The sequence below is a fragment of the Falco biarmicus genome, chromosome 6, assembly GCF_023638135.1.
Source record: "Falco biarmicus isolate bFalBia1 chromosome 6, bFalBia1.pri, whole genome shotgun sequence".
NCBI lineage: Eukaryota > Metazoa > Chordata > Aves > Falconiformes > Falconidae > Falco > Falco biarmicus.
The window spans coordinates 90,627,543-90,654,271 of NC_079293.1; positions in this window are offsets into that span (position 1 = coordinate 90,627,543).

Genomic DNA, 26,729 nt, shown 5'->3' on the forward strand with positions numbered 1-26,729 from the left:
GTGGCAGCACTGAAAGGATGTAAAATTTACACACTATCTATACTCCTCTTTTTGTTTTATCTTATCTTATCTGTTTTAAACAGCCATTTTATTCCATCATTTGTTGTGGAGCCCTTCTTACTGGTATCTGGAAAGAGCACTGCACTGCCTGTCTCTCACACTCCCGCTGCGGAGCACCAGGTCCCTGCAAAGAGGTCCACAGGCCACCTCCCTGCTCAAATGCTGAAAGCACCATTTACCACACCCTGAGGTGGGCTTTGAGGCTTGGAAGTTCCAGTTCAAAACTGCTTCCTTGCAGAGCCGAGGCTGAAACCTTTTGGCCAGGACGGCTTGTTTGGTTACTTGATTTTCTCATGCCCAGCAGACCTGCTTTCCAGGAGCTACCACAACGCGCGCTGCTGGCGCATTACCTTGTGGGTTCCAGCAGTGAATCAGTGGTGATCATCTGGTGGTGTGCTCGTACAGAAGAGCGCCAAAGCATCCCAGATCACGAGGCTCTGAGATGGCATCTATCCCCTTGACAACTGGCCTTGCTGCTCCTGGAGAGGTGAGGAGCTTCCCTCATGCTAAGGCCCACAGCATTATATCATGTTTGAATTTCAGGAGCTGGGAAAGCACCAGAATGCCAGAGGCCAAGTCCTCACTGCGGAAAGGTGCAGTAAGAAAGACGACATTCTGCGTGCAGCAGCAGCCATGATACACTTTGTATTGCACAAAAGCCTGGAAAGAGCTATGCCCATTATTGCTGGCAGGGTATTTAATGGCAATCAGCCCTTGTCCAGCCTCACCTTCATCTCTGCAAACAGGGATCTCCAGTGCTGAGAAGGCAGCTCTTGAAGGTGGTGCCATGAGGAAGGCGCCAATAAAAAGGGTTATTATATTCACACGTTTTGTCCTTTACTGTAAAGTTAAATAGACAAAGATTGTTTCCACTCTGAATGAAGGCTTTGGAGTTACCTGGATAAGCCCTGTGTTGTGTGACATGTTATGTGGGAGCACCTGAAATGCTGGGGCTGCCCCCGGGGCCAGCTGCAGTAAAGCAGCAATGGACAGTTTCTCACTGGTGACTGAGATGAATGAGCAAGCCTGCCAGTGGTGAGGTTACGTTAATTTAGCCTCACTGACTCTCTCTGGGGATCAATAATACTGATTTAGGATTTTGTTCTTATGACAGCTGAAAGGTGTGAGCTAGAAGAATTGTCTGTGCCTTGCCAACTGCTTCCCTCAACCACAGAACTGAATGCAAACTCACCACCTGAGTCCTGCAAAGCCTGGAGGGCAATGTAGATGTTAAGTGGTGGGGCGGGGGGGAACCAAGAAAAGAGAAACTAACAGAAAACCCAAAATAAGCAAGCCCTTAACCTTGCATTCCTCCTAAGGGTGCAGAGAACTTGTCCCATGGGGAGAAAGAGCAGGGGCACTCCCTTTTAGCAGGCCAAGTTGAGTAGTCTCTGTTTGTACCATACGTAACTGCGCCAATCCCCTCGGAGCGGAAGGGAGGACAGCTGCGACCCTGCTCTCTGAGCCCAGGGGCACTTTTGGTTCCACCTGGGCTGAGACAGCACTGCCCTGGCTCTCCTGCATGGCCAGTCCAGATACTCACTGGTCTCAGTGGGACTCCCCACTGGGAAGGCACCTCTAATAGAGCCTGAAACACCAAAGCAGCCTCCCTTCTGTGAGCAAGGATGCCTTTCTGCTGCGGCGAATGAAGAGACGGGACACAGCTTGATGCAAGCAAGTTGTCCCTTTATTAGTGATTTTCTTACAAATATATATGTTTCTACCTTCTACATATTACACACTGATTGGTTAAATCTTAAGCGTAAAAAACACTGATTGGTTGATATTTAAGGCACACCGTTAGAACAATAGGAACTTACTAGTTTATCTTGACCTAGCAATAATTTCTATTCCAAGGTTAGGGAGTTTCTTTCTACGCGGCTTTCTTGATTACATATCGGCGCCATCCGTTCCCTTATCTGGCTACTTGTTTCTCTGTCCGTCTGGATGCCTCCTCAGCTGTGACGGCTCAGGGGTCTGCAGTTAGCTTGTTCCTTTGTTCCCAGGGCTTGTGCCCTACAAGTTCTAACAAGTCTCTATTCATCAGGCTATCAGTACTTGGACTCTTGTCCTTGAGGCCTTGTCCTACATCTCCCCCTTCCTGTTGCACAAAAAGAACCCCTGAAATCGAGCAAAAACAAGGCACAAGTAATAGAACAAATAAAAAACCAACTAAGACAGATTATCAATGTTAAAATAACCCACTGTCTTTGTTCCGTACAATTTTACAATTTCCCCTTTTTGTTTTTGAACAGCTAGTACCAGGTTTGCCATGTTCTGCAGGGCCCTTGCAAACATGACAGCAACCAAGGTAATAGCAAACAAACAATACTGCCAACTGAGTGAATGGATGCCAAAAAGGCTGACATTTTCTCAGATTTTGATAACATGTTGCTGCAATGAGGCGCCTAAAATCCACACAGCACATACCATCAAAATCCTCACAGCCATGTCCTTGAACCAACAACAAAAAGCAGTGGCAATTTTGACTCACATGCTTAACTGCCTACCAAACAAGGTGATTTAACTCTTTAATGCTTTCCCTGCTGTTACTCCGGATAAGAGAAGAACCGCTGCGACACGTTCCCATCATAGCCTCCTACTACATTAGCATCTACAGAAAGACAATTATCGACATTCAAAGTGTAAACAATATCAGCTTCTTTTGGATTAACATTATACATAGGTGGAAGGGCACACCAAACAAGAACTGGTTCAGTCAAAAAGTTTGAAACATCGCATGCCTTCTCTGAACATACCTCTGGGGTCATTCCCTTCATTCCCTCTCTTTTTTATGCAAAGAGAAACACTTTTACCATAACAGAGAAGCCCCTATTTACATCTCTGAGCCCGGACCCAAACCGCAGCTGTATGCTCCACCAGGCTCAGGGCAGAAACCATTCATGTAGTTACATAGCTATATATCACTACAAGCATGCAGACACCTATTAAACACTAGATAACCATGTTTATCTTTCCTAGTCTCCTTCACAATACCCAGCTGTTCTCTCATCTCTTGTTAGGTCAAATAATTCTCCAGTTTCCTCTCCTATCTCTCTTCAGACATTCTCTATCCTCCTCTTTTTTGCTTGTTAATTGCGAGGAGGCAAAGGGTGTGTGTAGCTGGGTGACCATGACCTGCTTTAAGTTACAATCAACTAAACACTGAATACAGAAAAAAAAAAGCATGGGAGACATAAGGCAAACATCAATAAGGTGGTTAAAGATAATTATAATAAATCCTGTAATACTTTTGAGTCATGGCCCAAAGTTTCCCAGCCGTGAGAAGAGACCAAAGGCATCCCGCCCCTGGCTCTGTTGCAGATCTTTGTTTTAAGGCTTTTGAGTTTTGTATACTTTTGTAAATTAATACACAGTGGTCACTCAGATTCACGTAACACATCCTATCAAAGTCTTCACACTTGTGTCCCTGTGCTAATAATAAAAATCAATAGCAACTCGGTTCTGTAGCAACATATGATGGACAGAATCAACATCTGTTAATAAGCCAGAAAAAAAATAGTATTTGTAGTATTACTTTGTTTAGCAAGCTAGCAGCCTAATTTACTAAGCAAGTTAAAAGCATGTACTATTCTTACAGAAGAGATTAGAGAAGCAAAAATCTGTTATGCTGCATTCCAGAACTCAGCCTGAGAATTACAGTCTGCTGTGAGTTCTGCGTTACAATCATTTGACACATGTTGGGGTTGCGATTGTGAAAGTTGCCCGTTTACAATTTTCATTGGCATTATCACAGCTAGCTGTTTTAAAAGCAACCCTTGAGCTTCCTGATGTTCGACTTGTTGCAAAATATTCTGAAGCCAATCAATAAAGTTAGTATTACAGTTAGTGACTCTCTAGGACCCTGCAAGACTGTGGCAAGACTCCCCCATCCTGACTGCCTTAATAGCCATCTCATTCATTTGCAAACAGCTGTCCCTGGCATACCTTGCCTGAGTCACAGAATCGGCACAGTTAATTGCTCCAGCCAACTGCTCATAGTTAACAGCAATTCCCCGATTAAGGTTTTCAGTCAAGGCCACTACACATAGCTCACAAAAATCAGATAACCACATCATATACTGTATCAGTTAGTACCATACAAAGCAATGACTTCCAATCATGCAGTGTGAGTGTATAAGGCTCTGCCATCGCTTCAAGAAGGGACATAGCAAATGTATTATAAATCCTCCCTTCCCGCACTGCTTTGCTTAACCCTTTAACAGCCTCGTATTGCACAGGCTGCCACTCTGCAGGTTGATTTGTCTGACAAAATACTGAACATGCCCTAGTGACTCCCAAAACCCATCACTTAAGTGTTTCCCACTTGCATTCCTGCCACCAATCCCTCAGACCCCCTTTCACCCTCCCCCAAAATACAATCAATGCATCAGGAGAGACAAGGGGGTGGGGGAAAGGTCTAGCTCCTTTTCCAGATCTATAGGACCTGGATCAAAAGGTTTATCAGTGTCAATGGAATCATTGTCCGAGTTGTCCTGTTCCCATGCTTGGTCCTGTGTTGTGAGGGTCGCTGCAGTCAGTGACAGAAGCTTTGGGGGCAGAGGAGGTGTGGACAGAATCGGCATCGTTGACAGTGTGTTGAGTCGCGCTGTTGGTGGAATTTACAGCCTCCTCTAGTTCAGTGCTTACACTGTTGGCGGAATTTACAGCTTCCTCTGGTTTAGCACCGTTAGTAGAATTAGTCCACACTGGGAAAAGCGTAGTCAGAATTTGCCACCAAGGTGCTAAATGCATTCCCGACACGGAGTTCCCCTCTGCGGCAGCATCATACAATTGTCTGCTGACCGCTTTAATTTCTTTCAAAGTCTCTAAAGTTTCTTGACTGCTCGCCTGTCTCAATGAGTACAGGTTTCTAAAGCTTCTTAAAATTTCTTCAAATATTTAAAATCTCTAAGGTTTCGTGGCTGCTCACCTGTCTCGATGAATACAGGTGTTATCCTTGGGGTTTAGGTTGTCCGCCTGGTCCAGACAGCAAGACGATCGTTCAGCCAAGCCGTCTCCTCCGGAACGCAGCCCTCTTCCACGAGCTGTCTTTTTTAACGACCTGTTCCATCCTTATTCTTCCAAGGCTTCGGAACACCACCACAGGGGTCACCATTTGAGGAGACTGAGGCATGGACTCCCTGATCTGACTAGAAGACCCTTTATGAGTCCATATACGTCTCTTTCTGGGGACGAAGCCTGATTCCCCGTTACAGATTTCCCACAGCTCACCTCTCAACTCCGGAGGGATTTCAGGCCGGCTCCTGCTTCCTTTCAGCAGATCATTCAAAGTTCTGTGGGATTCGCTGCATGTCGCTCAGATAGGCGATTCCAGAGCCCTTCACGTTAGATCCTTAAACGGATCACGTCGGGGTCACCAATTTGCGGCTAATGAAGAGACGGGACGCAGCTTGATGCAAGCAAGTTGTCCCTTTATTAGTGATTTTCTTACAAATATATATGTTTCTACCTTCTACATATTACACACTGATTGGTTAAATCTTAAGCGTAAAAAACACTGATTGGTTGATATTTAAGGCACACCGTTAGAACAATAGGAACTTACTAGTTTATCTTGACCTAGCAATAATTTCTATTCCAAGGTTAGGGAGTTTCTTTCTACGCGGCTTTCTTGATTACATATCGGCGCCATCCGTTCCCTTATCTGGCTACTTGTTTCTCTGTCCGTCTGGTTGCCTCCTCAACTGTGACGGCTCAGGGGTCTGCAGTTAGCTTGTTCCTTTGTTCCCAGGGCTTGTGCCCTACAAGTTCTAACAAGTCTCTATTCATCAGGCTATCAGTACTTGGACTCTTGTCCTTGAGGCCTTGTCCTACATTCTGCCTCAGTCGTCGTCCTGTATACCGGAGCGTGGTGTTATCCTCTTGTGTGCTACCATCTACCTTAATGGTTCAATTTGTCCTGTGAAATTGTTGCAGCGGGAGAACTGGACATGACACACCAATTTTCTCCTATAATAGGAATCGTCAAAGCTCCTAAATTGAATCCTTGGCTTCGTGGGAACCTGGCTAAGAGTGAAAGCTCAGCAGTTCTACAGTGAAACAAAAGAGCATGGACCATCGACAGCCACATGTCCCTGCTGCTTTGCAGTGTTCTACCTTGCAAAACACCTCTAAAATGCAGGAGGCTAATCTTACAGCCGATGCAGCATCTGAGCAGAAGTAGTTACTACACATCCTGGGAATGGGGTGGGGTGGCTTGATGTTAGAAATCTTCTCCTTAGGAATCTTTCAAATTTGCAGTATCTTTTTCCTCTGGAAACAAGAAAAGCATGAAAATAAGACCTTCATCAGATCCCCTGCTAAGATGGATGTTGTCCACTGCTCTTACTGAAACTTTTCTTCAAAAATAGGAACTGTGCAACTCTTCTGCCTGAGAAGAAAGCCCTGCAGACACTGGAATAAGTGTAACTGGTGCAGGGCTACCCAGGAGCAGTGTCTTGCATACAATAAATGCTCCCCTTTCATCTCTGCTCAGAGGTCTAAAGCTGATCTCTGTAATGCTGACTGCTTCATTGCTGACTGCTTTCTGCCTGAAGAAACCACCTCAGGGAGGAGAGAGATTTCCTTATGCAGCGCGCTGCCCACAGCGGCACAGCCAGCCACCTCTGATCCTAGTTTGAACATCTCCCTAGCCAGTTATGGGCAGCTCCTCTGACTCTAATGGAAAAAAAAAAAAAAAAAGGCAAAAAAAAGCAGCAGCTTTTTGCCATACTCTACTTTGTCTTTTACTGTTTCAGACAGGGGTGAACAAAAATTGGCTTCATCTTACCCAGTGCAGTCGAGGACAGTAGGATCAGTGGGGTCTTACGCCTTCAGTCCTTTCTTACCAAAAACATCCAAAACACACTGATGATTGATGGCTTAGCCACTGAACCAGCTGGTGGAAACTGGCTTTGCTCCGGAACCCTCCCCAGAGCTGTACCGAGATGTTGAGAAGGTGACTGGACTGTGATTGTGCTGCCCACGGAGCATGTTATGAAGAACTTCCATAATGAAAAGACAACATATTTTGTTGTCTTGCAGGGTTGATTAGACATCACACCGACCATCAGCTGAGGAGCTCTAGGAAGCCCTGAATCAGTGGAAGAACAGGAATTCATGTCTTTGCTAGGCAAAGAAGAGCTCTTCAGTGTCTGAAACAAATGCTAGCCAAAGCTGTGAGACTTCAAGCCCTTGAAGGCCAAGAAATCAGGTGGCTTAATGAAGGAAGCACGGTTCAGCCCAGTGGCACTGTGGCAAAAAGGCACGCTGGTCTGGCCATGCTGGACTCTGTAACATGTTACAGGTTTCAGGCTGCAGACAGACATGCTTCATAAACAGATTTTTTATATTAAAGGTTACACCATCTCTCCCCGTGGAAGCACATCTGATCTGCTATACACGTAACTGGTTTCCATCCCTAATTTGTGCTTAGTCAGGGCTGGTACTGGAAGTGGCATGGCTGTGCCGGGTCTGTGAGTCTGACTGTTGTCTCAGCACGGTGCTGGGTCTGGTAACGCGGCAGAAAGGAGCACAGAGCAGGAACGCTGACCACACGTGGGCTTCCCTGCGGGGGGAAGGAACGGGCAAAGGAAAAGGGGAAACAGCACTGCAAGAGTAGCTGCTAGGCTGGGCCCATGGCAAAGAGGCTGGGCTGACCCCCCAGTATTAAAGGGAAATTAAGGGGAGGAGGACTGAAATACAGCCCCAAACTCACAGCAGGCAGGAGTTCTCAACTCCCAGCTTCGACTCTGGGAGTTGAGTCTACAATTTGGGAGCTACAAATTGTAGCTACAGGCTCCTACAATTTGGGACTGAAAGCCAAAGACAACCTTCAGTTTTGCTGCAGTGCAGAAGTTTGCAGTGGTTTGTTGCAAGGCTCCCTTCTTCTTCCATTCTGCCCATCTCTGCACTTTGGAAAAAGAAACTGCAAACATTAACCACCTGAGCCCCACTGCCCCTGCCCCAGTTATTACACAGCAAACCAGTATGTACCCTGGAACTGACGTTTTCAGAGTCTCTGTTTCAGCTCCATGGGGAGGCAGGCTGCCCTACCAAGCAGAGTTTTCTCCTGGGAAAGCAGAGCATCACCAAAGCCTGAGAATCAGCGTGCTTGGCTTAACCTGGACCAGAACAAATAAAAAGGTTAGAAGAAAACCTCAGCTTTTTCCACCCACCTTCTCTCCTGTTTCTTCAGAAAATCTGATCTCCTTGGGAGACAGGGTACACACAATGTTGCCTAAACCCTAAAGCATTTTCATCAAAGTTACAGTCTTTTCTCGCTTTGCTCCGTGTACTCCACCATCCCAGCATGCTGAGCACCCTTGTGGTCTTGAAGCCCTTCAGCTTGCTCTGTTGCTCTGACCATTTCACTGGCTCTCTTAGAAGTGGTCTTGGCTGTGGTTCTTTGGTATAAAAGACATTGAAAGGTTCTTGTGAAGCTATGGACCTCAGGGTTTCACTCTGTAGCAGCAGAGGCAGGGTGGCCCTTGCCAAGCTAGCCTCTAAATCAGTGTGGGTGTTAAATCAACCCAAGGAGGGGCAATGTCCAAGGCACTGGGCACATCTCAGGCAGGGCCAGACTCTGCTAGCATGAACAATACTGCAGCCCTTCAGTCCTGCGCTCCCTCACGGTGCACAGCGTGGTCCTGTCCAGCCTGAGCTCCCAGCTCTCCTGCTAGAAGAGCAGCTCACAGTCGCTACAAAACTGAAAGCGTGCAACTACAAAGCTAGGAAATCAGTATCTGGATTATCCCTTTAGGCTGCTGCGTGCCTTTGCTTATCACTGCGGCAAATGCAGGAGAGAAGGGGGCAAATCTTGCTTCACTTAGTTGAAAAAGATGTGAGCAATTAGTTTAGTTTAATGTTGCATTTTGGAGAATATTACACCTGTCTTGGCATGAGAGGTACAATCCTGTGTTGTAAGAGGAGACCATGGAGCAGGACTTGGTGCATGTGATGCCAGCAGGGAAATTAACTGCAGAGGATGCTTTTCATTTCAGCAATACCAGTAAACCTGTCTGTACCTTTCAGCCTGCCAACACCACCGGGTACCTAGCCTGAAGCCATGTTGTGCTAGTAAAGGGAAGACAATAGCAGCCTGAAGGTAAATATGGCAAAGCTCAGGAGCCCGCTGGCCTTGCAGGCCCTGCCAGCTGCGTTATCACACTGGGCACAGCTTCCCTCCGCTGGGGCACAGCCAGCCCCTGCCGCTCCCTGGCAGCAGGGAGGCTTGTGGGGCATCCCTGCCCAAGGGGACAGTCACCTGGCATGCAGTCCAGCTGCAGTTCAGGGACAGCTCACATTGGGCCCATCCTGATGGCAATATTTATAGAGCAAAGTAGTTGGCTGCTAGTCAATTGTAAAGACAAGATAGATGTCTTCATCCTGCACTTTCACTCCCTCATGCGTGAGCCAGGAGCTTTCCAGCTCCCAGGTTCACTTCAGGGCGTCAGGCTCTCCTTAGTCAGCCTGAACCGAAGTGCGGCTCGGGGTCAAGTGTACCCATCACATTACCCCAGCCCTCCAGAGGAGCCACGGCTTCTCCATGTCGCCACCAAACAAAGCCTTTCCTGTGCTCGTGCACAGCGGTGGGCATTTTTCAAGAGTAACCTGCACCGTCCTGAACCCTCCTCTGATTGACAGATGGCAGCAGCTCCACCAAAGGCACCGCTGGAGCATACCCGAGCCCTGTGGAAGGAGCAGGTGAGATATCTGGGGGCCTTTGCTCCTGGGAGCCATATCTTGGTTTACAGCCAGACCTGACAAGACATTCCTGTCATCATTACCTGACAAGTGTCAGCGGTTCTTGTCTGCAGCCATTATCCCTTTAATATAAAACAACAGGGAGATTGAATAACCTTCTGAAAATGCAGCCAGGCTTTGCTAGGTCCTGGAACAGCCCTTATGGTGTTCTGGCCAGCTCTGCTTTTATTCCATTTCCTCCGCTGGCAGACAGTGCTGCTCACTGTGCATGCGAGCGTGTTCAAAAGTGTGACGTAAATGAAATGCATTCAGCTTTATGTGATATATAAGAGCCCAGACGTGCCAGGACCTTCAGTGGTTTTACAAGGTCCAAAGCAGAGGCAGTAGGTGCCAGCCAAAATCTTTGGTTTCTTCTGTCTCTGCTTCTCTCGTCCCTTTTCTTAGAGGTTTCTTGGGGAATGAGATAAGTGAATCACTGAAATTGCCCCTTGGAGAGCTGATCAACTCGAAGTCTGCAAAATCCCAGACAGAGAACCTCCTGCTGACAGCTTCCCCCCCCTGGCTCCAGATGCTTCTCTGCTGAAGCCTGCCCAACAGACCTGTGCTGTGGCTCGGCTCAGCTCACCTGGAGCAAACCCTGAAGCCCCCAAGTGCCAGCACCGGGCCACCCGATGTGGCTCTCCAGCCCAGTCCCCGTCTTTCTGAGGAACAACCTGGCAAGCGTCAGCACCCACTCAGCCGCTCTGCCGCCCATGCACAGCCTCACAGCACTGTGCTGCACCCCCACAGCTCACCAAGCACCCGCAGTGATGGATACGGATCACCTGCCAGCCAGTCCAGGCTCTAGCCAAATAGTGCCGAAGGTTAGCTGCCACAATGATCCAAGTGGGAAATGTTCAAGCTAATGCATACTTCCCCAAAGACAGCATACTTCTACTGATTTATTCCTCTTCAGCAATCATCTGATAGCTCCAGGACGCCCCACTGCAGTACAGGCTCGGTAACAGGCATCTGTGGTTCTGAAAATGGTGTGACCTAAGTAAAGCGAGCAGATAGGAAGGGGCAGAAAACTGCTGAAGAGAACAGGCCAAACTTTCATTCACATTAGCAACTACAAGCAAAACCTCATAACCCCCAGCCCAGCTCGTTAGTCCATGCTGGCTGTGCACACTGTACATCAGCAATATTTTAATTCAGGCACAGCACAGGACTTTTCTAAAGCAACTTTTTTGTCGTGTTTCAGAGAAACGCATATGCACTGGGGGTGTTGCTTTTATCTGGCAAGAGAGCGCATACGTGTCAGGTGTATATGTACCAGGGAAAGGCAAAGCTACTGGAATACAGAGTGTTTGAGGTGGTAGGCAGTTTCAGTTCTCTTTAACTCCATTGGACCCATTTTCCCAGTGATCATCTTCTGGATAAAAAATTCAGCTTGGAAGCTGTCACACAGACAAGAGCAAAGGGCCTGCAAGGAGAATGACTGCAAATGGAGTGCATTTTCCTGTGTCTCTCACCTGCAGACGAGGGTTCAGTTTTGCAATTACCTCTTCTGTCTTTCCTCATCCCAACTGCTGCTCCAGTAACAAATCAGCATCTTCTATCACATTGCTTCCAGGATCTTGGTTGTGCAGCTTGCTGGGAACAGGAAGGGGTTCATGGCTTTGCATGCCTAGATACAGGAGCAAACCACATCTTCCCCTCACAAAGCATTCCTGCTGGAATTAAGACAAACTGCAGATGGACCTGCATGCCGATTTGCCCCTGTGAACAAAACCAGCATTAGGGGTGGGCTACCTTGCTTTGGTTCCAGCTGGTTCTATGATTTCCTCATCTAACATTTCATGGGGAAAAAACCTCAAACATCAGAACTTACCCCTTAGAGGTCCTACAGTCAGTCATTTGCATGCCTGAATCTTCAGAAATGAAAATGAGAGGCTATATGATAAGTTATCACAGCAGCACCTCCCAGGACAGCTCCCGTATCGCAGGCTTTGACATGTGTACTAGCAGCAGACAGGTACAAATATGTGGGCATCAGTCATTTTTCCACCCTCTAATGCGTTTCCGTATCTAGACACACAGAAAGAAATATTTATACGGATACACGTGTGTGCATGTAGTTCTTGCCATACCTCCTTTTAAACCTTTCTTAAATATTTTTAAACCTTCCCTAAAGAACCATTTTGCACATCCCTTATATTGGGCTTGCAAGAAAAGAAGGTAAATGGCACAGAAGTTTGTAATGTATAAACAATTAAGATTTTCTCCATGCAGTTGCGTGATGTATTGTTTAGTTGCTAAACAGAGACCATCCCTTCCCCCAGCTGCCTCTCGGCGCGGGTTTCACAATCCATCCCAACTGCCAACGGCATGACACCCTCCTGCCACCACGTCGGCATGGAGCACAGAGCTCCCAGACACCGGGGCTCCCGCGGCCAGCATGGGAAGAAGCGCACGCTCAGTGCTGGGCGAGCCCAGCGGGTACCTCAGTGCTGCCAAGACCCTCCACAAGATCCCCAAGGCTTCGGCAGCTCCCGTGGCCACCTGGGCGGGTGCCCCTGTCACACGGGAACCTCAACGAGTTAAAGTTCTTCAGTTTGTACCTACTCCTACCCCCCACCCGTTTGTCAGCAGTACTTTGGCACTGTGCTTGTGACAGCAGTTTGGAATCCCTGTGAGGTACAGCAGGGCAGATATTTTACCTGTCAATCAAACCTGGCAGGGCAGATATTTTACCTGTCAATCAAACCTGTGATGTTTTGGTGAGCTGGAGGAGATGGTGGTACCAGCTCTGGTCTGTTCCCCTTCCTCCTCACTCCTGCATTTCCTCTAACATTTGGTTTCAGACACTTCTTTCTAACACTGCTTTAGGCAAAATTTTGTTTTTTTACTAAAATATCCCCAACCTAAACTTACTACTGTGGAATAGCTCACAGGAGCTTCTGCGGAAACTTCGGCCCAGGCTTTTCACGTGACCATCCTCCTGCACTGGGGCAAACCAGCCCCCAGGTGCACACCTGGCAGGACATACCACTTCAGCCTGGCTCTCGTCTGCAGGGAAGGCTGGAAGACTGAAGGCATCCAGACCTGAAGACCCTTGAGCTACACAGGCACTGCTCCCAAATCTTTCCATTCCCAAAGCAGCTGGGGTTTGCAAAAGTCATCCCAGAAGGGATCCTTTTAAAAGACATTTTCCCTCCCGATCAGTCCTGCAGAGCACAGCTGGCGGGGGCTGCGGCACGGAGCACGCAGGAGCATGGTGCCCGTGCGAGACGCCCCTCGTTGTGCCCAGCCACCGGCAAGGGGGAGGCAGCGGCCTCAGGGCCCCCCTCCAGAGAGACACCTTACAGAAGGTGGGGAACTGTAAGTAGTAAAACACACCCTAAACCATTATTTTAGCAGTTAACTGGCACCAGACAAAAACAATAGGAGATGAGTCTTACGGAGTTTTCAAGTTAGCCACGTAATTAACCAGAACAGTGAGAACAGCAGTTACTCCATCCATTCTGTAATGAAAAACAATAAAAAAAAACTAAAAAAAAAAAAAGGGGGGGGGAAGCCTGGAAGCCAGTGTTGTTTTCTAAAATGAGTTTCTACAAGGAACATTTAGCTTATAAAGAGAGATAAATTATAGGTATGTGCTTAATGTGTGTTTATGGTTTAGCTCCTAGGAGACAGAAGGCAGAAAAACGATCTCTGCTTTTTTCCATCTGAGCTTCATTAGAACGAGCAGTTGGGGCTGGTGTCCATAAGTCACCGGGAAGCGGCCTGCAGGACACCCAACACCTGCAGGCCTGCCGCAGGGCTGGCTGATGGAGGGCAGCTCCGGGACCCCTGGGCGCGCCTGAGGGACAGGGGTGGGAAGGAGATGACCTGTGACCGTTAGCAAGGGCTAAAGTCCGATAGAAATCCCTGAGGAGCTCCACCTCCCTGTTGTGGCTTTGTAGCAGCGTGCCTAGGGCAGCGCACGTGTGCTAAAGGTGAGCACAGCTTTGGCACAGTTGTGGGGCTGGGGGCTAAACCTGCACCCAGAGGGGTGGGGGTCCATCAGTGCTGCTTTCCGAAGCTGCCCACGACGCCCCTGTCCATGCTTCACCTGGGTGATGTGCTCCGCAGCCGCGCTGCAGGGGGAGCAGGGCATCTCCGAAATGCTGTGCCCTGGAGACAGGGCAGCATCGCCGGTGCCTTTGCTCCGCATCCCTCTCCCGTCTCACCGAACTCCTCCTGCTGTGCCTCCCTCCAGGCCAAAACCCAGCACGGGGGAAGCCAGAGGAAGCCTTGCCTCAGCCCTACACCACCTTGCGGCAGCTGTCCCCAGCTTGGCCACATCCCCATCCCTTCCCACCGAGCTCTCGTGGCCCCCCCCAGCTCCCTCTCCCACCAGCACTGACGTGCTGCCTCGCTCGGGGCAGGCACGGCGGGCAGTGAACCACCCGCTCCCACCCGCGCTGGGGCTGCGCAGCCGCCAGGTTACCACAGGGATTGTTTCATTTACCAGCTCAGGACTCGGGGGAGGAGGAGAGGTCATTGTTGGAAAGAACAGGCACCTAATTACACCGTCAGTGGGTGCAGAGGTAGCATATGACCGCTCACTGTATTAAATATAAAACTGAAAACAGTTCAGTAATATGAACTTTCCCTGCCAAAGAAAACAAAACCACTGTCCTAATAAAGCCCAGAACGGGGAAGACTGCATCCACAGCATGCTGTTGGACTGCGTGTGGACCAGAAGAGCCATAACAAACAGGAACAACTTCATATGCAGAGGGAGGGTGCCTGGGTGGAGAGAATCCAAAAGGCAAAGCAATGCAGATGGGACAGTGTGTGGGGCTTGCACACAAGATATTCCTTGTACACGTGGGATACGTAACAAGAGCTTCTTTATTAGGCAGAAATCATGGTTTATCCTGAAGTGCCCAGTCCCCAGATGGACAACAGCCCAGTTGTCCACTCCCACTCACATCCCATGCCTGAGAGCCACAGACATCACCCAGGGCATCACCACCGCTGTTCGCTATTGCAGGTGCCACAAGCCCTGGGAAGCTGCAGCCTCTTTCAGGTCCAGATTACCCTGCTACCAGCCAATCTGGGGAAGACGGACTAGTTTCACGGCCCAAAGGTTTTTCTCTTATGAAAATGCTTGTCCTGCCTGGCAGCGCACCTGAGACCAAGCACATGTGTCCCCTGATGTCCCACGTGGGCTGATCTTGCAGTGCAGTCTTTCTCATGGGTGCCATGGTAGAGACTGCTCTATCCCTGTCCATCTCATTTCACAACATTCAAGGGACCTGCTACCCGCGAGACCACTGTCAAATTTGGGTAATGTTGGTCAAGACTCAAACGCTCTGAGGTGCAGCTGCCTGGCAGGAACATGATCACACATGCTTCGTGTCCTTGGAAGCCATGCTACACCCCAGCCTGTCATGGCACTGCCTCCGAAATACCCAGGCTGCACCAGCAGCAGTCTGGAGATCCCTTCCCCTGCTACAACTTGTCAGTACCCCCTCAGCCTGATTTTTTACAGCCGAAAATCAGGCACCTTTGGGTCTCAAGTCAGCAGAGAGCGGCTGTTCAGGCTTACAGAGTTGCCCCAAAGAAGATGCCAAAGGCACGTTCTTAAAACCTGTTGTATTGCAGAGAGAAGTAAAAAAAGCCACTTAGCTGAGCTGGGGCTTTTCTTGGCATCAGGAGTTCACGTGCAGCAGAGCCAGAGCACTCACCCCTCTGAGGTACAAGCATGGGGCTATGTGGCAGGGCACCTGTCCCAGACCCTGTGCTGCAGGGTCAACAGGGTCCCAGGGATGGGCTCTATCTGGCAGAGATGACTTCCCACGGGGACTTTTTGAGCCCAAAGCCCCAGTAAATGGCATTTCCTTGCAAGTCAGGGCCCCAGCACCTCTCCCATGCTACAACTCTGTGCAGGAAGGACCACAGGACAGCTGTTTGTAGGGCCCTGGAAGAAGAGGGGGGCCATGCCATTTCACCCATGTAGAGGGAGCATGGCCAAACCAGGGGGGACTCAAATATTCAAGGTTTGCATGCAAAGACTGAAAAACTCATGGGGATGGTCAAGCTTTTGCTGGTTTTGTGGACAGTCATGGTGATGAATCCAAGGGGTGTGCTGACTTGTATCTGGAGGCTGCACCATCTCTCATGGAGCAACACATTTGTTCTTATCATCTTCAGAATGTGCAAAGGAGAAACTGAAGGTTATCCAGACTGATGCTGCAAACAGAATTTACTCTGAGCAATTAATTATGCCACAGGGATGTGCATGTGGCTGCAAGCACTTGAAAAGCGGTCAGATGTTGATTTAGGAGCCTTCTGTGAGGCTCCTGGGGTTTTGAGCTGTTGAAGCTGAGGGGCAGGTATGCACACAAGCGGCTGTATTTACCTTACTGCTGATCATATAATCACACAATCACACCAGTTCTACAGCTATACATATAAATCGAGCCGCTGTTCAGAGCTAAGATTCATGGCTCCATATATATCATGCTCACTGGCATCTTTATGGAGGCAAAGGTTTGTATCAGGAAAGATAGGAAGTAAGTGGAAAAAACAGGCTGAAATCACTGTGGAGCAGCGGGAAGTTATTTTTGGGGCTGCAGATAGAAAATCCAATGTATAAATGTATCTTAATGTACAGGTTAGGCTTTGTGTCAGAGTGATACAGCTAATTCTGAATTCTGATTTCCAAATGTATTAAAGTCTGAGAAGTTTTAAAGCAGAAAAAGAGGCAAGTTGTTTGTTCTAGAACATAACAACCTTAACATGGAGATCTGTGTCAAGTTAAAGGACAAGTACAATGTATTTTAACCCAGAACACAAAGGAGAAATGGAATACTTGTGAGAACAGTGAGAAGATTCCAAATATTTCTCATTTCTAGTGAAATCCTATCCTACAGCTCTTTCCTAGCCCTATAGAATAAAAGTGAAATGGGACATGCATACATAACCCCTTTCGGCTGTTATTAAATCCCAGCCCAAATGCCTTACCCCCTAACCCAGCCTGCAGCTCTGAATGGGAACCTGAAGCTTGAGTGAAGATGAGATAGAACCCAAGAGGTTATATTGTTGTGACACTAATAGAATATTTTTTTTGGGTGGGGGGCGGGATTAGAGTTCTTTAATGCCCTGATTTTATAGGTTTGTGCAAAATACAGCATCAGTTTAGCTGGAGACATCTGGACTCTCTCTGTTAAATGAATAAAAGCTTTTTTTTATGCAGAGGATTCTCAAAGGAAATAAGAAGTTCACTAGTTGGTGAATAAAACATGGAATAAATTTGAAATACTCAAGAGGGAAAGAAAAGCACTGCATAAAATTAAAAAAAAAAAAGATGTGAAGTTCCTGATAAAGAAAAATAACACTATGTAAGACATCAGAGGCTATGCAGCCGCGACTAATGACAAAAGGTGACATTAAACATTGCAGAACCCTGACTAGTTTTGTAATAGTGTATAAATCTGTGAATATACAACTTCAAAAAGAAGATTTAAATGTCCTTCTCTAAGCAGCTTACCAGAGCTCCATTTTTAAAATCTTCATTATTGTTTCTTGCTAATTTGTTTTTACCAGATTCTCCTACTGTCTCCTGTGCACTCTGGTTATGAGGTATTGATAGGATTAGGAGCCCATGGAATTCAAGAGCAGTCGATCTGTCCTACACATTCCAGGAAACAAAAGCTTCGTTACTAACTTAAACTAAAACCTGAATGACATAGGTTATCCTTTGCAAAATACTTGGGGAGCAAATGCGGGCAAACAGCTCTGTCTACTGCTGCAGACCCATAGCTACTCCAGGGTGGATAAAAGGGGGATCAGAGGTGTAGTAGGTTCACTGCTTCAGCAAAAATGCTGCCCTCATCGCAGGATTATTTTGACTAGCACTAGTCAGTTGCTTGACCAAGAATGTCAGAAAGCAAAATAATTTCATTCTTAAAGAGTAAAATCTAAGTCCCAGATGCCCTTATTCTGAAGCGTGATGCCACTTGCACGTCTCTAGTTGCTGTGATCCCATGATCTACAAGGACCAGTTCCGCTAGGTCCAGGTGTTTATATCAGACCTCTTTGCAAGGAACATCACTTCCCAGAGCACGCTGCGATGACTCCCTTGGTGTGCGTGTGGATTAAGGGCTGCTCCATGCCTGCCTGTTCCTGGCACTTACAGCCTCTGCGCTGGGCTTCGTTCACCTTGCACATGCACCATGGACCCAGCGCTCGACAACAGGATATTGACCCTGGACAGAACAACTGCACGGTACGGTGGCAGACCTGTGAAATTTTCTGTTGGTTCCTGAATCTGTAAGATCAGGCTTGCAAAAGTGGTGTTGGATTCATGACGCACTGTCTTTACCATCCCATCAGTCCACAGACTGCTGGTCCATTTGCTTCCCAGCAAAGAGGTCCAGGAAATACAAGCAGCAGTGGAGGGCGACGGACTGGATTCATCTGGAAAAGCGGAAGCCAAAGGGACATTGAATCCCAGACTACAGCTTGGGTGGCAAGTACCAAGAGCCAAAGTCCCTGCAGCAGGTCCAGGTGCGGCAGGAAAGGCAACAGCCACAGCTGCAGCTTGGGATGTGCGGGGTGGGCACTGGAAAAGCTTTTTTCCCAGGATGGTGTTACATCCCCAGTTGCTGGCGGGACAGGGGATCATCATCCCTGGAGTGTTTCAACACTCACATAGGCAAGCCACAGCTGCCCTGATCTAGCACTTGGTGAGAATCCTGCTCCAAGCTGGTCCCTCCCGACCAGCTTTTTTGTGAGTCTGCAGTTCTGTGAATAACTCTCTCTTTCTCCATTCCACAAATAGCATTTGTGTCACTTTCACCCAAAACCACCTAACACCAAGTGCTGGGTTTACATGGTAAGGTTTTGCTGCTGCGGGGATGTTGGGCTGGATTCTGTGAGAAGATGCCAGAAGCTGTCCCCGTGTCAGATAGAGCCATTTCCAGCCGGCTCCCAGCCGGACCCGCTGCTGGCCAAAGCTGAGCCAGCCAGCAATGCGGGTAGTGCCTCCGGGATAACGGATTTAAGAAAGGGTAAAAAGCACTGAGCAACAGCAGCTAGGAAATTTAGATTTGTTCTTATTTCTCATTATCTTGCTCTGCCTAACTGGCAATCATTAAATTAATTTTCCCCAAGTTGAGTCTGTTTTGCCTGTGGTGGTAATGGGTAAGTGATCTCCCTGCCCTTATCCTGACCCATGAGCTTTTCATCTCTGTCCTGTTTTCTCCCTTCTCCTGCTGGGGAGCAGGGGTGGTGGAGTGGCTTGGTGGGCACCTGGCACCTCAGTGGAGGTCAACCCACTGCACAGCATTTCTCTCAAATCATCTAAGCAATGATCAGAATTCAGTTTAAGTTACAATTTCTTTCCCTGATGGCCAAGCCAGCGTGAAGCAGTTTTTAGCTCACCCAGTCCTCCCCCAGCTGGCATTTTGCTGGTCCATTGGCTGTGCCCCTACAGCTGCTGGTGGGAAGCTCCTTGCCTGCTGGCCGGCTGGAGCACATGAGAGCACCTTCAGCAATAGAGAAGGTGGCACGGGCTGTACCCTCAGAGCAGGGTACCACCAGCTGAGCTTCTCTTGAAAGTTACTGCTTTTCTTTTTGGTTCTGAAGAAGGGTTTGTCTCTCCAGACTGGGTCTGTTTCTTCTGAGAACATTAGGTAGCCCTTTTTTTTCCCCTTTCCCTATGAAAATTGATTTACTCTCTTCAACAGCCTCTTCCTTATTCATCCTAGAATATCTTCATCATGTTAACCAACAGTTCATAGGAAAAAGAAATAATAGCATGGTGTTGCAATAACCTTCCAGTCTGATCAAAGAACAGGAAGAATTATTTTTTTCCTTTCTATCTAAAGACTATATGATTGAATCTGACAACTTCTTGCTGAATTGAAGCATGTCACTTCGGAAGAGGTCTGATCCAAGATTTCAAGTGATGGAGACCTTCCCCTTTCCTGAGAAAGTCACTGCAATATCTAGTTACCCACCTCAAAACAAAAGAACAATAATTTCTTGCACTCTCCTCTGTGAGCTGAGCAGACTCATATTGCAAGATGCTTCACACATCTGCAGGCTTCCACAGCCCCCAGATTTTGAAAGTGAAGACAAAACCATTTTCTCAGTAGGCCAACTAAAGTCTCTCAACTATTGCCTTTTTTAACTGTGTGCAGCCACGCGGTTAGGCCTTTTCATGTCAGGGCAGCATACTACATTCCCTGGCTTCACCTTTCTTGTCTACTGAGATTAATGTACAGGTAAGAAAAGAGGTGCAGAGGGAATCTGAAAGCATGTTTTTCTGTGTGTGACTTCTGGGGATAATCCTTGTGAGCCTCTAGCACAGGCTGGAGCAGGAAAAAGCAGAGCTGCTTTCATCATGGCAGTGCTGGGTGGCATAAGCAGAGAGTTTGCCATTTAATAAGAATTAACTCCATTATTAATTAGCACAAAATCCCTTAGAAGTTTTATTATTTCATTAATAATTCACCCAGTTTCCATAGACTCAGATTCCCTGTCTCACTGCATGATTACAGACTCTCTCCCTCTCGCTCCCCCCTCCATTCATTCTTTTCTTCCCTCTTTTCTCTCTTTCCCTCTCCTGTCACTCTCCCTGAAATTTGCTGTCATGGTTGGCTCAGTCGCCCTCCATAACCAGTCGGGAGGTACCATGGACTGTCAGTCAAAAGGATGACAACTGAGCTTTACATCTGAAAAGGTTTGGAAACGCTCCACTGCGTTCAGGAGCACCCGGGAAGCGGGGGACAGCGGCAGCACACAAACCAGAGCGTAAAAACGGAACAAGACAGGCAGTGTTGGTTGGGATGGAGCAAAGGGGGCTGAGAAAGGCAAAGACCTACAAGGCCCATAATAATCTTTGAAACAGTTTTAATTTGCCAAGCAGAGCAAGACTTGCACAGCCAAATGAAGCTTTTAAATGGATGGATGAGCTTGAAAGGGCAAATACTGGAAACAAAGAGAACTGGGCCAAATAAGACTGGCAGAGCTCTGCATACGGCTACCTGTATGCCCTCGGCTCCCACCCCAAGCTTGTACAGGCTGCAGAAACACCAAGACAATACCCTCCACTTGGAAAAGGCTGAAACATATCATAGGATGAAGCAGGAGTTTGCCATTATAGACGCGTAGCCTGGGAAAAGAGGATGGCAGCAGCACCCGCTTTGGTAACCCCTCCAGCGCTGCCAGAGGGCCACGGGCCTTCGTTCTGAAGGGGGATGAGGCACGTGTGATAGGGGAGTTGGTAGCAAGCAATACATTGGGAAGACACAATTTGGGAGATTACTGGGAAATGGAGAGAAAGAATAGCTTGATTAGCGGGTTAGGGTTCTGTCGAACGTTTCACCTGGCCAGCAGTCTGACCTCTATGGGACCAAGGCACTGGAGCAGGTGTTTTGAGATGGGTAAGCTCTCAACAGGTTCCAATTCAAGGCTGAGCACTTCATTTATCCATAAGCTGGGGCTTGGGAAGGATCCCCTTGCCCTAGGACAGAAACACCATGATCATGTTGGCATCCTCTTCCTTTAGAAGTCATGGGAGTAGGCCAATAGACTGTCCTCGTGACTCTCAGGGTGGGACAAGAGTCTCCTGACCCTGCTGAACATGTACAGGTAAACCCAGGAAGACAAATAAATAAATAAATATGCTGATTCCATGGGTAGAAATTCTGGAAAGGTGTATTTCTATTCTTTGATAGGCTTAGTGGGCTGAGAATAAAATTGCGATGGCAGTTAACATGTCCGGGATGTGTGCAGGGAGGTCACAGCGTAGGAAGCCCCCCCAGCCCGCAAGGCAAGGGGTGGTAGCAAGGGTGTCAGCAGTGTCCAGGGGGAAATCTGGGCTTGGCTCATGTTCCGCACCAGCCCCACAAGAGCAACATCTGCACATCCGAGGGCTGTCGAATACCAGATTTGAAAAAAATACCAAGATGCCAAAAGAAAAATCCCTAACGGAGTGGCAGGTAGGTTTGAGCTTGCCTGCCCACTTGGGCTTGTCTGTGGGACGTTATATGCTACAGGTAAGCAAAAGTTATCCATGCTTGGCCAGGCTGCAAAAAAAATCATATTCCTGTGCACTAGCCTGAGCAGCTCTGGGTCCTCAGGGAGGTGCCTGCCCTACTCCCAGACCGAGAACTCCTCAGCTGATGCCTCCAAGGTCCTGCCGTGGCTTGCAAAGCCCCGCTGTCCCTTACCAAGGGGAGCATGGTGTTCCACCCAGCCTGCCCAGTGCAGGGGGCACATCCCCTCCCCGCACAGCCGACAAACCATGATGCAGTCTGGTGAGGCTGGAGTGTATCTTTGAAAAGGGTATCTGCTCTGCCTCCGAGGGGTGGCTGTTGCAGAGGCCATGCTTAGCTAGAGCTGAGCCCCAGCTCTAGCCATTCCCGTTCGACACAGCTTTCCTTCACCTCCTGCAGAGTTAACCAGAGCGGCATCAACATCTGCTCGGGAGGCGTGCGCAGAACATCTGGCTTTGGGAGCCTGCTGCACTGTGAAGGAGGGGCACCCAGGAGGAGAAAAACTGGCTGCACATAGCTGAGAGAAACTATCACTATTTTTCCCTGACTTTGGCCTGCCGCACACAGATTTCTTGTTTAAATTCTGACCTGACAAAGTCGCTTTGAGAGTTGTTTATCAAAAGGGATTTTTTCAGGGGGAATTTATTTTGCAGTGAGAGGGAGATGCCATTGCACGCCCAGCCAAATTCATTTGGAAAGACCCATTTGCTATAAACCAAAGCATCTTCTTCTCTTACCATAGACAGAAAAGTCTGTTCCAGAAGCAAACTGGAGCATTTTCTCTCTTCTGCGCTACAGCTACTGTCCTGACAGCCATGCTTAAGCTCATTAGCCAGACACTCTGAGTTTCAGGGTAGAAAGAAAAGCCAGAAGTCCAAGTTGCAGCACAGTAAAATCCACATTTTTAGGGATCATCAACAAATCAAAGATCAAAATTCAGCTTGTGGATTCAGGAGAGGTATAGATGGGAATTTGCCTTCCTGTCCTGCAAAGCATTTTGTTGTTCTTAAAGGAAGGATAAGATTTGGTAGGTAAAGATCTATCTTAAATTATTGTTTTTAACATATAAACCTCTCCCTTTGCTAACAGCAACCACTCTATTATTCCTGTAGCAGTGCCAGGCAGACTTGCTGGCGGTGAGGCTATATACTGGAGGGGGAATCCCCCCATTTTAAAGAGCTTGTAAACGATTCAGGGAGACACATAAAGTAGCATCATTCCCAGGTTCGCTGGTTTGTGCTCTGCATGTGAATATGTGCATATGTGAATACATATACCTGTGCGTGCGTTCATGCTGTTAGCAGCAGCTGTCCTCCAAGATAAGCAAGCGAGGACCAGGCAGGGTTCACATGAACGGCTGTACTGGAAGAAGCCCCCTGTGCTCACACAGCAGGTTGGGACTGGTTTTCCCCATGGGTTGTTCCACAGGGAAGGCACATTTCCCAGGAGACTTCTGCAGTTTCAGTGCACAGCACAGGGCACGTGTGTAAAAACCCTGTGAGAAGCTGAGCTTCTAGCACCTTCGCACTGAGATCTGCCCATGCTCAAGGGAAGGTGTTCACTGGGGAAGCTGAGTCAACCTCTTTGCTTGTCAGCAAAGGGCATTTTTCTGGAAATGTTCTGGAAGTAAGACATGGTGCAGAGCCCCAGATGGCAGGCTAGCTGTGCTTCTCTGTTTAACTCCCACCTTGCCCCAGCAGCTGCGTAAGGCTGGTGTGAAAATAGACCCAGAAGTGTTGCATGCAACTTCCATTGATCAGTTAATGGTGCCCACAGATAGTTTGAAAAAGCTCTAGAAGGTTCCTCTGAGCATTTTTTTTTCCTGAGGAAGGTGAGTTTTAGAGAGAAATACGCTCATCAACAGGGCATGCATTTGCACATATAAGCATATATCTAAGATGGCCAGGGGTGTATACTTAACGTCAATACACAGGGCTGCCTCTGCTAACTGCAAGCTCTTGGCAAGCATGGAAAGTGGCTGCTGCTGGAGATCATTGGGAGTTAACTGCTTGCTTGGTACAGAACATAGATGCAATTAATAGAAGTTGGAGGTCTTTCCATGGAGAAAGAAATGGTCCAGGAGTTTTATGTGTCCCAGAAGGGACAGGTGAGGATGTGGTGGCTGACACCGCGTGGCTCTTCTTTGGGCAGCACTGAGCCAAGGGTACTGACAGTCGCTTTGTACTGTTGAATTATTCAGGAGTCCTTCACAGATGACTGCAGGCAAGGGAGAGTGGGAGGTCCAGGAGGAAGCTTAGGAGGAAACACTCAGTGTTGAAGGAGAAAGTTAAGCATAAGCCAGATTTTCACAGGACTTCAGGCCAGTGAAGGGTGGCAGACTCTCCTAACAGACACATAGGCTATACAGGGAAGGCAGCTTCACCCTGTTACTGTGGTTTGATTAATTTATGGGAGAGGTTTTTCATTTTCATGAAGTTTCACTTCCAAAGATTTTCAGTAACAAGGTAGAAGAGACAAAGCTAAACATGGGTGAGGTCAACTGAAAGCCATGTACTGTATTGTAGCATTTATATGGCACCTGTGATAACATTATGGGGCTGTTCAGGCACCTGTGATAACATTATGGGGCTGTTCAGGCACCTCTAAAGAGGTGACATTCATTCATCAGACAGCAGAGTACCCTCTGCACAGGTTGCAGATTAGACTCGTCCCTTCCTTCAGCCATGAGACAAAAAACAAGGTTAAATTGCCCATGCTTTCTCTTCCAGATGTGTGAAAGGAGTAATAGTAATGTACTAAATCAAGATTCAGCCTGCTACCCAGACAGAAGCTTAGAACTGATGTTGCCAAGAGCTTTTCAGAGGTGTTTTCTTGTTCAGTTTCCCAAGAGCTCCCAATGTCCTCAGAGTTTCTGGGACTGTACTTGTGTGGAGACACTGAAGAGGAAGCATGATGCTGTGGCCTCCGGAAAAACATCTCTCCCAGCAGCAGCTCATCACCTTCCTCCTCAAGAGGTATCTAGTTCGGGAAGCTCCATATACCGCGCAGCAGCTCACAATTAAGACAAGCCTGCAACAAAAAGTCTTAAGAGATGCAGTTCAGGGGGACGGCAGGCTGCACTGAACAGCCTAGAAGGTTACCTCGGCAGGATGGTTTTGTACCTTTTGAAACAGACTTCCCTTCAAGGACAGGTGGCAGGTACTTAACGATACATCATATGTCAAAGACAAGCTACAAGCAGAGCACACAGCACGTAGGGGTGACCCTCTCCGTTTATCAGGATGTCTGCTCTCTGCCAAAGGAGACCAGGAAATCGATGGGTTTGGGCTGGGTTTTTTCAGTCTTTTTTTATCTAGTCTCTTGCTTTGGTTTTTTGCTTCCCCTTTTTTCAGCTCTACAGCTCTCAGGAGTGGCAGGGCTTAAGAAAAGCTGGCTTTAGGGTCATTTCTGGTCATCAGGACAGTGAGTTGACATTGGAGAAGGCAAAACATTTGTTATATTTTCTCTAAGGCCTTCAGGAGAGCAGCAGCTTTGTGTCTGTGTTGCCGGTGGCAGAATTTTAACCTGACAGTGCAGGTGCCAGCAAAGTCTGGCAGGGAGCTGAAAACTTCAGCAAAGTCTTACATGGTCTGGGCTGTGCAGGGCACATCCATCCTTGAGAAAGAACCACTAAAACATGTTCACACCAAACTGCAGTTTTGATGAGGCACAGGTTTGCAGGCAGTAAACATACCACCCAAAAGTTCTCAACCAGCACTAATTGTATTAACTTTTCTTTTCCTTAAGCATCTGGGTTTGTTTAAGCAGAGCATCAAGGAAAGTCACCCTATGGCACTGTTCCTGCTGTGAGTATAAATGGCCTCCTCATTACCCAAATGACAAGATGCGTCAGAAATTGTGCTGTCTCTCAGTAAGCCACAGAACTGCCTTTACACTTAATTCCTGTTTTGTTTTGGTTTTTTTTTTTTACTTCTCAAACTGAAGTTTGGAGTCCCTACAAACTCTTATCTTGATGATCACTGGCTGTGAGCCAAAGCACACTTTGCTCAGCTTTCCATAAAATGGAAACGACAAGCAATCCAATAGTTTCCTGGAGTGTCTTGCATGAAAGGAAGTTGGTTCTACCAGCTGAGAGGACTAACTTGTGATCCCCTCTGAAGCACCTCAACCAGCTCAAAGAACTGCCTGCTTTGTTAACCTGCCTCCATGTCAGGCCAGGAAACAGGGCTGGCTTCAAGGAGCAGCTCAGGTTCAGCAGGGACTACACAGTCTCTAGAGATTCCCCAGCCAAAGTAAAAATTTGGTATTGTTCAAGGAAAACAGAGCATGCTGGATTCAATAGCCTGAGAGGCTGCTGCAGCTCCACCCCCACAGATCCAAACAGCGGGGAGCCTACAGATGTTTTCCCAGTAGGCAAACGCACACAGAGCATGTTTATATGCCACATATATACGTACCTGCAAGGCCAGCCACGCGGGTCACAGGCAGACGCTCACATCAGCGCCACCAGCCCCATCTGATCGAGCAGAATAAAGCTCCCCCAGTGATAATACGTATGCGCACATATACCAATGGATCCCTCCAGTATGTGGGCTCAGACACCCAGTCTGCCCAGTCACTGTCCCTAGATGCCGGTCTCCCCAGTTGCTGGCACCTGGGGCCACACAAGCCCCCAGGGCTGCAGCCCTGCTCCAGCTGCTGGCACAGACTGTCACAGCTGGCCAGGCCACCGGGTCCCACGGCCAGCCCCCCCCGCTCGCACCCCTGGGGACAAGCGGGTGCTGTCAGGGCCGTTGCTGGGAGCTCCCGAGCCCTTGCTCCCAGCTCGCCACCTTGCTCGCCTTGCTCCGGCTGCCATCACGCTTGCGCGCTCGCTCCAGTCACTCTCCGGCATGTGGTTAACTCCAGCTGCTGCACGCACACACGCACCCCAAGCACACACGGGAAACCGAGCCCCTC